This window comes from Notechis scutatus, chromosome 3 (assembly GCF_049901735.1).
Source record: "Notechis scutatus isolate UNSWTSFEM ecotype Mainland chromosome 3, rNotScu1.2, whole genome shotgun sequence".
NCBI classification, from domain to species: domain Eukaryota; kingdom Metazoa; phylum Chordata; class Lepidosauria; order Squamata; family Elapidae; genus Notechis; species Notechis scutatus.
This window is the reverse complement of record NC_142011.1, coordinates 153,571,865-153,582,541: the sequence shown is the minus strand read 5'-3', so window position 1 is coordinate 153,582,541 and position 10,677 is coordinate 153,571,865. Positions and strand designations below refer to the sequence as shown.

At 35.8% G+C, this 10,677-nt stretch overlaps 1 long non-coding RNA gene across 1 annotated transcript; it reads right to left on the bottom strand.

Annotated features, from left to right (window-relative positions):
• Positions 1-313: 313 nt before the first annotated feature.
• On the bottom strand, positions 314-8,351 carry LOC148131442 (uncharacterized). The gene is made up of 4 exons (XR_015748371.1): positions 8,239-8,351; positions 4,963-5,044; positions 2,971-2,994; positions 314-1,090 (listed from the first exon to the last, which is right to left on the bottom strand). It is a non-coding gene; the product is annotated as an uncharacterized LOC148131442 (long non-coding RNA).
• Between the last annotated feature and the right edge of the window lie 2,326 nt (positions 8,352-10,677).

Sequence of the window (10,677 nt, the reverse complement as noted above, 5' to 3'; positions counted from 1 at the left end):
AGACAGTGCTCACTTCTCTAATTTACTCAGGGACTTTTAAAAAAAATAAATCCAAGAATGGAACTCCGAAGCAGGATGAAGTCTCAAGTAATAATTCCTATTTGTTTTCCCAGTCCAGTTATTATGGGATTTTTATAAGATGTTGATTTATACACCATCTTTCAAGGCAAAATTTCAAAACCAACTTCTAAGAAGTTAAATAAAAAAGCAATATCAAAGAAAGTTTAATATACAGAGAGAGAGAGAATATATACTAGAGAGAAGGAACTAAACTGGATATAAGTCATAAAAAAATAAAATAAAACAATTTAAGCAGCTGCTGAACAGCAAGAGGTACATAGTAATAAGAAGATTAACCAAAAGCTGCACATTTACATTCCTTAGCAATCATCTCCAGCAGACTATTTTATTGGTCAGGCTAATGCCACAACTTTGTATTGGTAGTGATGGACAAGTGGGAAGAAGGGAAGACTTTGGGAAAGTTGTGGTGGGAGGCTTAGCTGGCTATACTATTCTAGAAGCCAAAATTAATAGCAGCAACAGCTATTCAACCAGCTTGCCTATCCTGATTTTCCTAATGTCTTTTTTCTTTCTTTTTATTTAAGGCAATCTGATGTGGTTGAGATGCTGGGCTTGTCAGCTGGAACACCAACAGCCCGGATTTGAGATCTGAATGTTATGAGACAGGGTTCCCACCAATTACTTGCTCCAGCTCCTGCCAACCTAGCAGTTCGAACCATGCAAAAGTGAGTAGATAAATAGGTATCCACTTCAGTGGGAAGGTAACAGCGCTCCATGTTTCGCTCCATGCTCCACACTGGCATGTGATGTCATGCTAGCCACTTGACATGATTGTGGAAACATCTTTGGACAGTGTTCAATGACCTAGAAATGGAGATGAGCACCATTTCCTAAAATCTCTGCTACAACTAGCAGAGAAAATCCTGCAGGGACTCCTTTACCTTTACTTTTCTTTCTTTACCTGTCTTGCCTTTGCCATATTCTGATGCTGATGTCCATGGTTTCAAGCATGGCACATCCAACTTGCTTCCCAGATCTCCAATCTTCCCAAAGCCTTTTTTGTTCTGAACTATTGTAAAAATACAGAAGAAAGTGAACTAGGGAAAGAAAAGCCCTGTGAAATTTGAGAAAATAGGTTATGGGGTTAGACGTGCTGTATGTGAAGTCAAGGACATCAACAGTGGTGGTTATTCATCTGGCTCCCAATGGTTATCTCTCTTCATACCTGCACATTTGAAGATTGTTGCTTCTCTTAGTGGCATCAACAGGAAGATATAGGAAATTCCATAATTACATGTATAATGTTCCAACATCAAACAGAAGTGACCTGCAGCATGACATCTCACATATGTTTAATCCATGCTTCTCTGATAACAGCATCCTCTGCCTTTGTTAATGCATTATGCTAACTTTGACATCAAAATCTGTTGTCATTCTAAGTAATTGGCATCAAAATCTGTTGTCATTCTAAGTAATTGGCAAATCTGACCATTCTTTTGAAATAATCTTAATCTGCATTTTGGATGTAGAAAACAGCTCCAACAAATCGTTAACTCCACAATAGCTGATACAATGATGTGAGTTTCATGCTGTAGTATTATGTACTAAATACATTCATGTACTAAGTTGTATTCTTTGTATGATTATATTATGATGCACATGTCATCATTCTGTTGTCATTGTGACTTCCTACAAATGCCACTGATTAGTTGTGTTGAACTACTGTTGACATTGATGTTGCTTTTTAACATATTAAAGGGTCAGAATGATTTTTTTTGCTACAATTTGTTTTGTTGTTTAAACCTCTCTTTCAATTCAATTTATGCTTGCTTGTGAAAGCAGGAAAGGGAGGGAAAGGATAATGTTTCTTTTAGTGCATTATTATTATTTTATTAACATTGGTTTTTTTTTTCAAATAATGTTAATTATTTACCTATGAACCATGGTGGCACTGTGGTTAGAATGCAGTACTTCAGGCTACTTCTACTGATTGACAGCTGCCTGCAATTTGGCAGTTCAAATCCCACCAGGCTCAAGGTTGACTCTGCCTTCTATCCTTCTGAGGTGAGTAAAATGGGGACCCAGATTGTTGGGAGCAATAGGCTGACTCTATAAACCACTTAGAGAGGGCTAGAAAGTACTGTGAAGTGGTATATAAATCTAAGTGCCTTTGCTATAAATTGTGGGGCTTCTATCTGTCCTCAATTCACTAGAATTGTTCTCTAGCCAAAATGTTTTAAAATGTTTAAAAGCACTAGGTTTTGAATTAATCCCTGGGTATTTCAGTCTTCTTCTTTCTTGAAAAAAAAGAAAGTGGATTAAACATGTCAGGCACGCTGTGCATGTAATCGAAGCCATACCTCTATCAGATGCAGTAATGTGGCATATTTGTAGAACAAACTGATTGGAAACAGTTTTTGAGGAATACAATGCTACTTTGTAAATCTGTACCTTTTTGTTACAACAGATGTTTTGCTTGGATGGCAAAGCCTCAGCATGAAGGTTATATGCTCATTTAGGGGGAAAGATGGCATTTCATAGGTCCCAAATCTTGCCATTTATTAGGAAACCCAATGTGTGTGATCTGTATACAACTAGAAGAATTCTACTTCAGGAAATCAGCCTAATGTTTAGATTGCTATGAAGTAATCTTTCTTTAGTTTCAGGGCATGAAATCAATAGTAATGTGTGGTGTTTGGCTTAAAAAAAAAACACTTTGAGCAATTAAACATTATTTGTTATTTATTAGATCCTGGTTTGCAGTGAAAAGCATAGCTGACTGGTGATCAGTTCTAGATACAGTAGATTGATTATATCAGTTCCTGTATCAGCTGCAAGAGCATTGATGTGCAAATATAATTCCCATGATTTGGCAGAATGTTCTGAGCATATAATTTGTTTCAAAAATAGGTCCTTGTTGATTTCACTGTGTTTTTTAGATTCTCTTACCTTTTGCATAGTAGCCACAAAGATCTGGGAAATGAACAAAATATATTAGAGAAGCAACATTAAAAGAGGCAATTTTCATATAAATAATTTCCCCCTAGAATAATCTTGAAACCTTGTTTTTTCCCCACTTATTCTAGACAATAAACCAATTTTCTAGAAGATAATGATTTTAATTTTTCTATTTCTGTTTTCACTGATATCAAAGTCTTTTACTTTTATGAGATCTATATATTTGGTATATATTTGTCTAAACATTTGTGAGGGGGCATTGTCTATTTTATTTATTTTGGATACAACATATATGTTAATTACAGTCAGAATTGTAAAGTTAAATTTTTCCTAATTCGGTTCTGGGCATTAAAAATAATCCATTCAGAAATAACATTTTTAAAAGTTTCAAGATTGTAAGAGAAACTAGCATTGGAATTATACTGGAATCCACAACTGACACATCTAATGGTTCAGCTGTGATTTATAAGAGGCCATAGAATAGGTCTCTGAAGAATGAATTTTTTAGCAATTGCTATTATATACATGGAATCTGGATACTAGTATTAGAAAATAAGTTTCCTGTAAAGGTGTTTATAATTCTGTTAAACTTTAAAGATAATGCCTATTCAATGCTAATTGACCACAGTTTACTGCTTGAATATTGATAAGACATATTCAATATACCATTGGTATTAACAGAATGAGGTACTAATCATATAAGATAGCATTGATGAGGAATCTTAATTACATATCAAAATATTTCACCTCTTTTGTAAAGCAAAACAATGCTGAGTAGTGATTCTGAACATGTGTTTATAACATTGAGTTAAAGCATTCAACAGCTGCTAATGTGCTGCTACTAAGCCACATTTAGCAGCAAAGTTAATAAAAAAGATCTACTCCCAGCTTAAATGTTATGTTAATGATCCTGTTAACATTTCTTAAGAGATACTGAAGTTGAACGAGAAAAGAAAAAAAACCCATTAAAGACATTTAGATCCAATTCAGGTTCTCTGAAGCATTTTTTCTGTGGTGAGAGCAGATTTACAGGGGCCAATTTTGATTTTCAAAAGATAAAGAAATGATAGAAAACTGTTATGAAACACAGGATTGGCTTATAGTAATTTCAATTCATAACATCCATGTAGTAAATCCAAGATAGGATCTAAATTTTGTAGAATTTACAAAAGATATCACACTGAAAGCAATGGAACTTAAGTTAATCATCTCAAAGTTATTGATTTTAGTGACTCTACCTGTAACTTTCTCCATTCTAGAGCAGTCCAAGTATTTATTTGTATCCCACCTTTATTTTTACGAATAACTCAAGATGGCAAACATATCCAACACACTGTCCTTATTTTCCCCACCTCAACAACCCTATGAGGTAAGTTGAGCTGAGAGAATGGCTGGCCCCAAGTCACTCAGCTAGTTTCATGGCTAAGGCAGGACTAGAACTCATGGTATACCAGTTTCTAACCTGGTGCCTTAACCATTAGACCAACTTGCTATGTATGCTGTAATGTAAATATGTAAGGTAATGCTATAAATAAGTATGTTGGTTTTCAAATTCCATAACCTTTGAGAGATTTTGGGGACTGAAGGAATCACATCCAGAAGTCCTCAGTTGAAAGGAGCTTCTTGCTACTTCAGTCTCTCCAATTGCTGTGGCGGAAAATAAAAAAAGGGGGGCATATTCCAGCTTCATCTAAGTTTTTCATTTCAGACTTGCTCATTTCAGCTGTAAGTCTATTGTACATGGTAGAGGGGGAAGTAGTGTAGGATAGGTGCGTTCAACTCAGAAGAAGAGGAAAATGTTGAGCTATTATAGAAAAGATACAGAATTAGGAAACATGAAATAAAAACCGGAAAACAACTATGCCTTGACTGTGATATGGAAGCTGAACTAGAGATGGATTTACAGACTTTCAAGATTCTATTACAATAGTCTCTTTAAGGCACATTCCAAACTTCCCAACAGTTCCTGTTTCCTGATCTTACCTATTTCAAAAGGATGATGCTGGTTTCTTACCACGGTTCATATTTCCTGTTCAGATGTAGCACTTGAATAAGACCACTGTAACTAGAAGATGAAAAGTGGTAGTGAGATTTTTGCACTGTGGTAAATTAATAAATGGTAGTAGGGTAGAATCCTGGAGTAAAACTGAATTCTTCTTTGGCAGAAAAGGAAGTCCCCTGACTACATGAATGCTCCCTCTCAAATATTTAAGGAATACTGCATGTTGTACAAGGAATAGGATGATAGTTTTGGTTCTACTGTATATTGAACCTTTTGGTCATCTGAACAGCAAACAGCAGTATATTAAGAAAAATTAAAAGGAAACCTCAGTTTACATCACACTAAGCTGCAGGAGATGACCAGGCTGAGCCCAAGGGTGGGGGTCAAACACATCATAATTCATCAGTCCATCCATGTCACAAAAGACCTCAGTCCAGCCCACCTTGTTTCCTGTTCATTTCCCTTGACCACTAATTGTTCAGATTCTTGCAGAGAACTTAAGCTTGCAATAAATCTTTATACTCATTTGAACTTCCTGAAACTCCTGATTTCCCCAATGCTTGACATACGCCTCATACCCAACCATAGTTTACTGCGTAAATTACAACTGGCTGAGTTTACTCTAAACTGTGATAGGAAAACCACAATAATCACAAAGAACTAAGCCACATTGAGACATCCTGAACCATTGTTTTAAAAATGACAAAAATCCCCAATGAAATAAGCCACATAATGTATATATATAATTACAGAAGACTAAAGGCAAGTTTTAGTGGTAGAACTAAGGAACCAAATAGTGTGAAGGAACTTCTAAGTGATAAATATTACATTTGTACTGAAATTCACAGTCTAGCTCTTTGGGGCTAGGGATTTATTTACTTATTGTCATTATACTTTGGTTTCAGTTACTGATCAACTTTTATCTCTAGGAGAAGAAAAAATTACTTATAACTATTATTTTTTTGGTCATATAGAATTGTATTACTTGAATGGTTGTCAGTAGGAGTTCAGGATTTTTGACTATCAAAAGAACTAACTTTTCAGAAAAGCTAATCAGTATGTTGAATGAAGTGCACATTTTCTGCTACTTTTCCTTTTAATGCCAATATGAAATAGTGCAGAAATAAAAAGTAAACTTTAAACAATGTTTTCAAAAGAGATTGCTCAAACAAAGCATGAAACATAGGCAAGCACAAAAACCTGCTGATAGTTTTAGCTTCTAAAAATATTGAACTGTTCTGTATTGGAGGCAGACAAAGCCCGAAAGTACTTGGAAATATCCCATACTAAACAACTACATTTATGGTAATCTCCCATACTGATAATTGTGTGAAGAGAGAATTTTTTAAATTTATTTATTTGATTTATATCCTGCCTATCACTCAGGAGCTCCAGTGTCATATACTTTCATAGTTCATTATTATCCACACACTGGATTCTTCTTGCTGGTTGGGGAATTCTTGGAGTTGAAGCCCACAAAGTTGTCATAGTTGGAAACCCCTGTTCTACACACTTCTATCCTCAGGTAGATTGGTTGGATACTTCAGATTCTGGTGAAATGAGATGTATTATACCATCTTTCCTGCATGCCCTACAGTTTGTTGGTACCTTCAGGAACATTGATGGAATTTTTTCATTATCAAGTAAATTTGTTTGTGAGACATAAGACATATGTAATTACATAGATGTAATGATGATTGTGCTGAAGATTGATAAATAATTGCTTCTATCAGGACTGACTCTGCATTAGGTTTTGGACTTTATTCCTTGGCATTAATTTAATAGTTAATTCAAGGAACAACAATCCAAGACTCTGATGAAATGTACATATCAGAAGGAACATAAAAAGTTATAACACAAGAATGCCAGTGAGTACCCCACTTTCAACTAAATGGGCAATTAGTGCAACAAAATTCTTGTCTATTTTCTTCTGCTTTTGCTATGCAGAGAAGCCAACATTTTTATAAAGGGGAAGCAGTCAACATCTGTTCATTGTTTTCATAATTTTCATCTCCATTTGGCATGGCAAAGTAACTGCTTCAGGACGGTAGATAAAGAAGGTGATGAATTGTGGACAAATCCTGCCCCTCTTTTATGCTATCTTCTTTTTTCTGACTATACCATATCTGAATCATAACTTTGCTTCCTCACTGATTACAGAAAGGTATATAGAATAGGAATGGAATAGTAATACTATTGCTTCTGATCAGGATTTCATCTAGCAGTGCAAGAAATAAAGTCTCAGGGTGGAGTCAGAGTGACGGAATGGAGCTGAGTATTTACTGGCCAGATGCCCTTCCTGATGTCTATGTGGAGCTCACAGTAGATATTTCCTCTTTGCACCTATAGAGTGAAATATCTGCCACTACTTAGGCTTGAAGTCAAAGCCTCCTGATTGTGAGGTGAGAACTTCACCTCTAGGCCAACATGCCACCTGCAAGAAATATAGTCTAATGCTTAGAAAACAGTATAGAGAGGCAAAGGCACACTCACAATATGTTAACATAGAACATTCCAACACAGAGAAGGGTTCATAAGATTGAGTAGTAAGGGGTTGAGGGAGTTAACCCCCCATATTTTCAAAGCAAAAATTGGACTTGAAATTGGAATACTTGCTTCAAATATGACTGAGACCAGACAAAGGTTTTTCTGCTAGAAACTCCTGCTCTCAGTTGATTATTGTATTATAGTTAGTTACAAACAGGGGTGGGATTCTACCAGTTCACACCTATTCGCTAGAACTGGTTGTTAACATTCTAAGTAGTTCAGAGAACTGGTTGTTAGAAGAAATTACTGGCCTAATGGTGTTGCTTACAGAAACTGCCTCTCCGTTAACCCTTATTACATTCTTGGCAAGACTAGACTTCTTGTCTCTGGAACGTCTCTGGAGTTTCTTTCCCTCCTTTGCTGGTACTCTGCTTGTGTGGAGTGACCATTCAAAGTTACAATAGCACTGAAAAAAGTGACTTATGACCATTTTTCACACTTACGACTGTTGCAGCATCCCCACAGTCATGAGAGGCCAGGCGAGGAGATGCATGCCTCGAGGTAAGTGATGTTGAGTTGGCCATGCCCAGCCAGTAACATGACCACCAAGCCATGTCCACCCAGTCACATGACCACCAAGCTACGCCTACCACCTAAGCCATGCCCACAGAACCGGTTGTTAAAAATTTTGAATCCCACCACTGGTTACAAATAACAGTTTCCTTCTGAATAGATTACAACTTCTAATGTGCTCTTGTTAGTAATCTCACCTTCATCTATGTCTCCACTTTCTGATGTATTTGTCAACTTGGTTCTTCAGAAGAGGAAACATCCAAGGGCATCATGAGACTATCCATGTTCCATGATTCTTTGAAGCAGTAGGGCCAAGAGCAGATATAGAAAAGTCACAGAGTTAGAAGAAATGGAAGATAATGGGACAGGTCTTCCCATGTCACTTGGAAGGTCTTCTGGGGCTCCCTGCTTTGGCTTCCATTTAGTTAAAAAAAAAAAAGCTTTCATTTAACCAGTGTTATAATAAATACTGGATTTGCCTATGACTCATTTCCTTACTATTTATTTGGATGTGATTATATTCTAAAAAATGGACGGAAAGGAAATCGTGATCTAAATTTGGCTGCCACATGCTCAGCATGGATACACTGTCTAATTAGCGCTAGTTCAAATAAAATGGGATTGAGTGATTCAGACCTTTTTACCGATTTGAAACTTTTACTGTAACATAAGCAAAGCAGACACTCCTTCCAATATCAGACAGAACTTTGTTCCATAGAATTTGATCTTCTCATTATTTTGGAGCAGCTTCCCTTCACAGCTTGTTTGTTTGTTCTTTTGTTTGAAGGTGCAAAACATATTATTACCGAGAGAAGAAACATTAGAAGCAGAGGGATTTCTTGCACGTTAAAAAGATATTTATGAAATTGTAATTTTTTTTGCCTGAAGATGGAATTGTCTCCTGAAAGGGAAACTTCATAATATTGCTCTCTGTTTCTCTTTTCTCTTTTGGTTCAATGTGATTTATTAGGCATGGTTAGATTCCCCCCCCAGGTATTATGGACACAGAGTAGTTACATATTCCAGTCTGAGTCTGAAATTCTGTCTCTTCCTGGTTGATCTGGAAGGTTTCTAATATTTCTTTAAGCACAGTGTGTGTGTGTGTGCGCGCGCGCACACACACGCACACACACACGAATTCTGAAAAGTAACTAGGTGGTTATATGGAAGTTTATCCTTGAAGACATTTCAAGAGAGACCAACATATACAACGATTTTTTTAAAAAATGATGTCACTGCATCAAGTCAGCTTGCAGCTGTTGCATAAAAAAGTAAAATCAATGCTTCTTTAATAATTGTATTTTCCGCAAATATTTTTTTCACACTTTATTATTTGTGAATTTTAATACAAAGCTCATTTCCTGTGTATTAACTGAAGATTTCAATTTTAGAATGATTGTATCTTTAATACAAGCTTCCCTTGTAGATAATATCCAGTAGATGCACAAATCCTCTTAAAGATTTGTGAATACACTAAAAAGTAATCCAATTCAAGAATACAAAACTGATTATAAAGTGCTATATTTATACTTCCCTTATTTAACAACCTTTATAAACATCATATTATTATGTCAAAATATATCTATCCATGTCTGTTCTTTTAAGGAAAAATTAGATTTCAAAAGGGCCTACTACAGCTAAATTGTAAGTACAAGAATAGTTCTGAGTTTAAAATACATATGATACAGATTAGCATAAATAAATGTTTATATGCTTATTTGATCAATAAAATTAACCTTGGCAGAAATAATTGCATGACTTATGCGATCTATTTCATTTGATTGCATTTCTAAGAAAAGGTTGCTACTGATAGTGATTCTTTGGATAAATTTGGTAACAAGTATCTTTACCCCTCTCCAAAGCCTTGTAACTTCTCAGTGTTATGGCCATTACTCTACAGTTCAGAGAAACTTTTCCAAAAATAATACCAATGTGTTTAAAAGATAGGACAATGGGTGCTATGTTTAGATACCCATATTATGCTTAGGAAAGAGCAGTGTGGTGGCCTGATGTGGTGGCCTAGTGGTGAATACATGCATCTCCCTGATAGTTCTGATAGTTGATACCATAGATCAATCCTAGATGGCAGCATATGTTTTTCTCTCAGGACATAAAAAGAAAAGATCTGCTGTGAACTCCACATAGGTGTCAGGAAGGGCATCCAGCCAGTAAATTCAGTCACCCCAACTGTACCCCAAATTAAGGGGTTACAGGGATGTAAAAAGAAAAAAAAATGTGCTCAGGAAAAATCCCAGAACATCTAATTGTTCTCATATGAATCCTATATACAGATCAGAAATCCACAGTATGGCAGAATATGGAAGAATATACTGGATCCACATTGGAGAAAGGAGGCTACATACTCTCCCTTTATTTATTCAGACTTTAGGCTGAATATATATTAAGGGAAGCTGGTTGAGGGTTGTTTTAAAATTGGAAGAAGAAACATCAATAAACTGCACTGTGCAGTTTATTGATGCTACTCTGATTACTGAAAATGCAAAGGACTTGCAAGTTCTAGTAGTAAAAGTGCAGAAAAAAAGTGTACGTGGGATTAAAATTAAATACAGAGTACTGTAAATAAAACCAATAATACAGGTACAACAACCAGCCTTAGAGGTGATAATGAAGATATC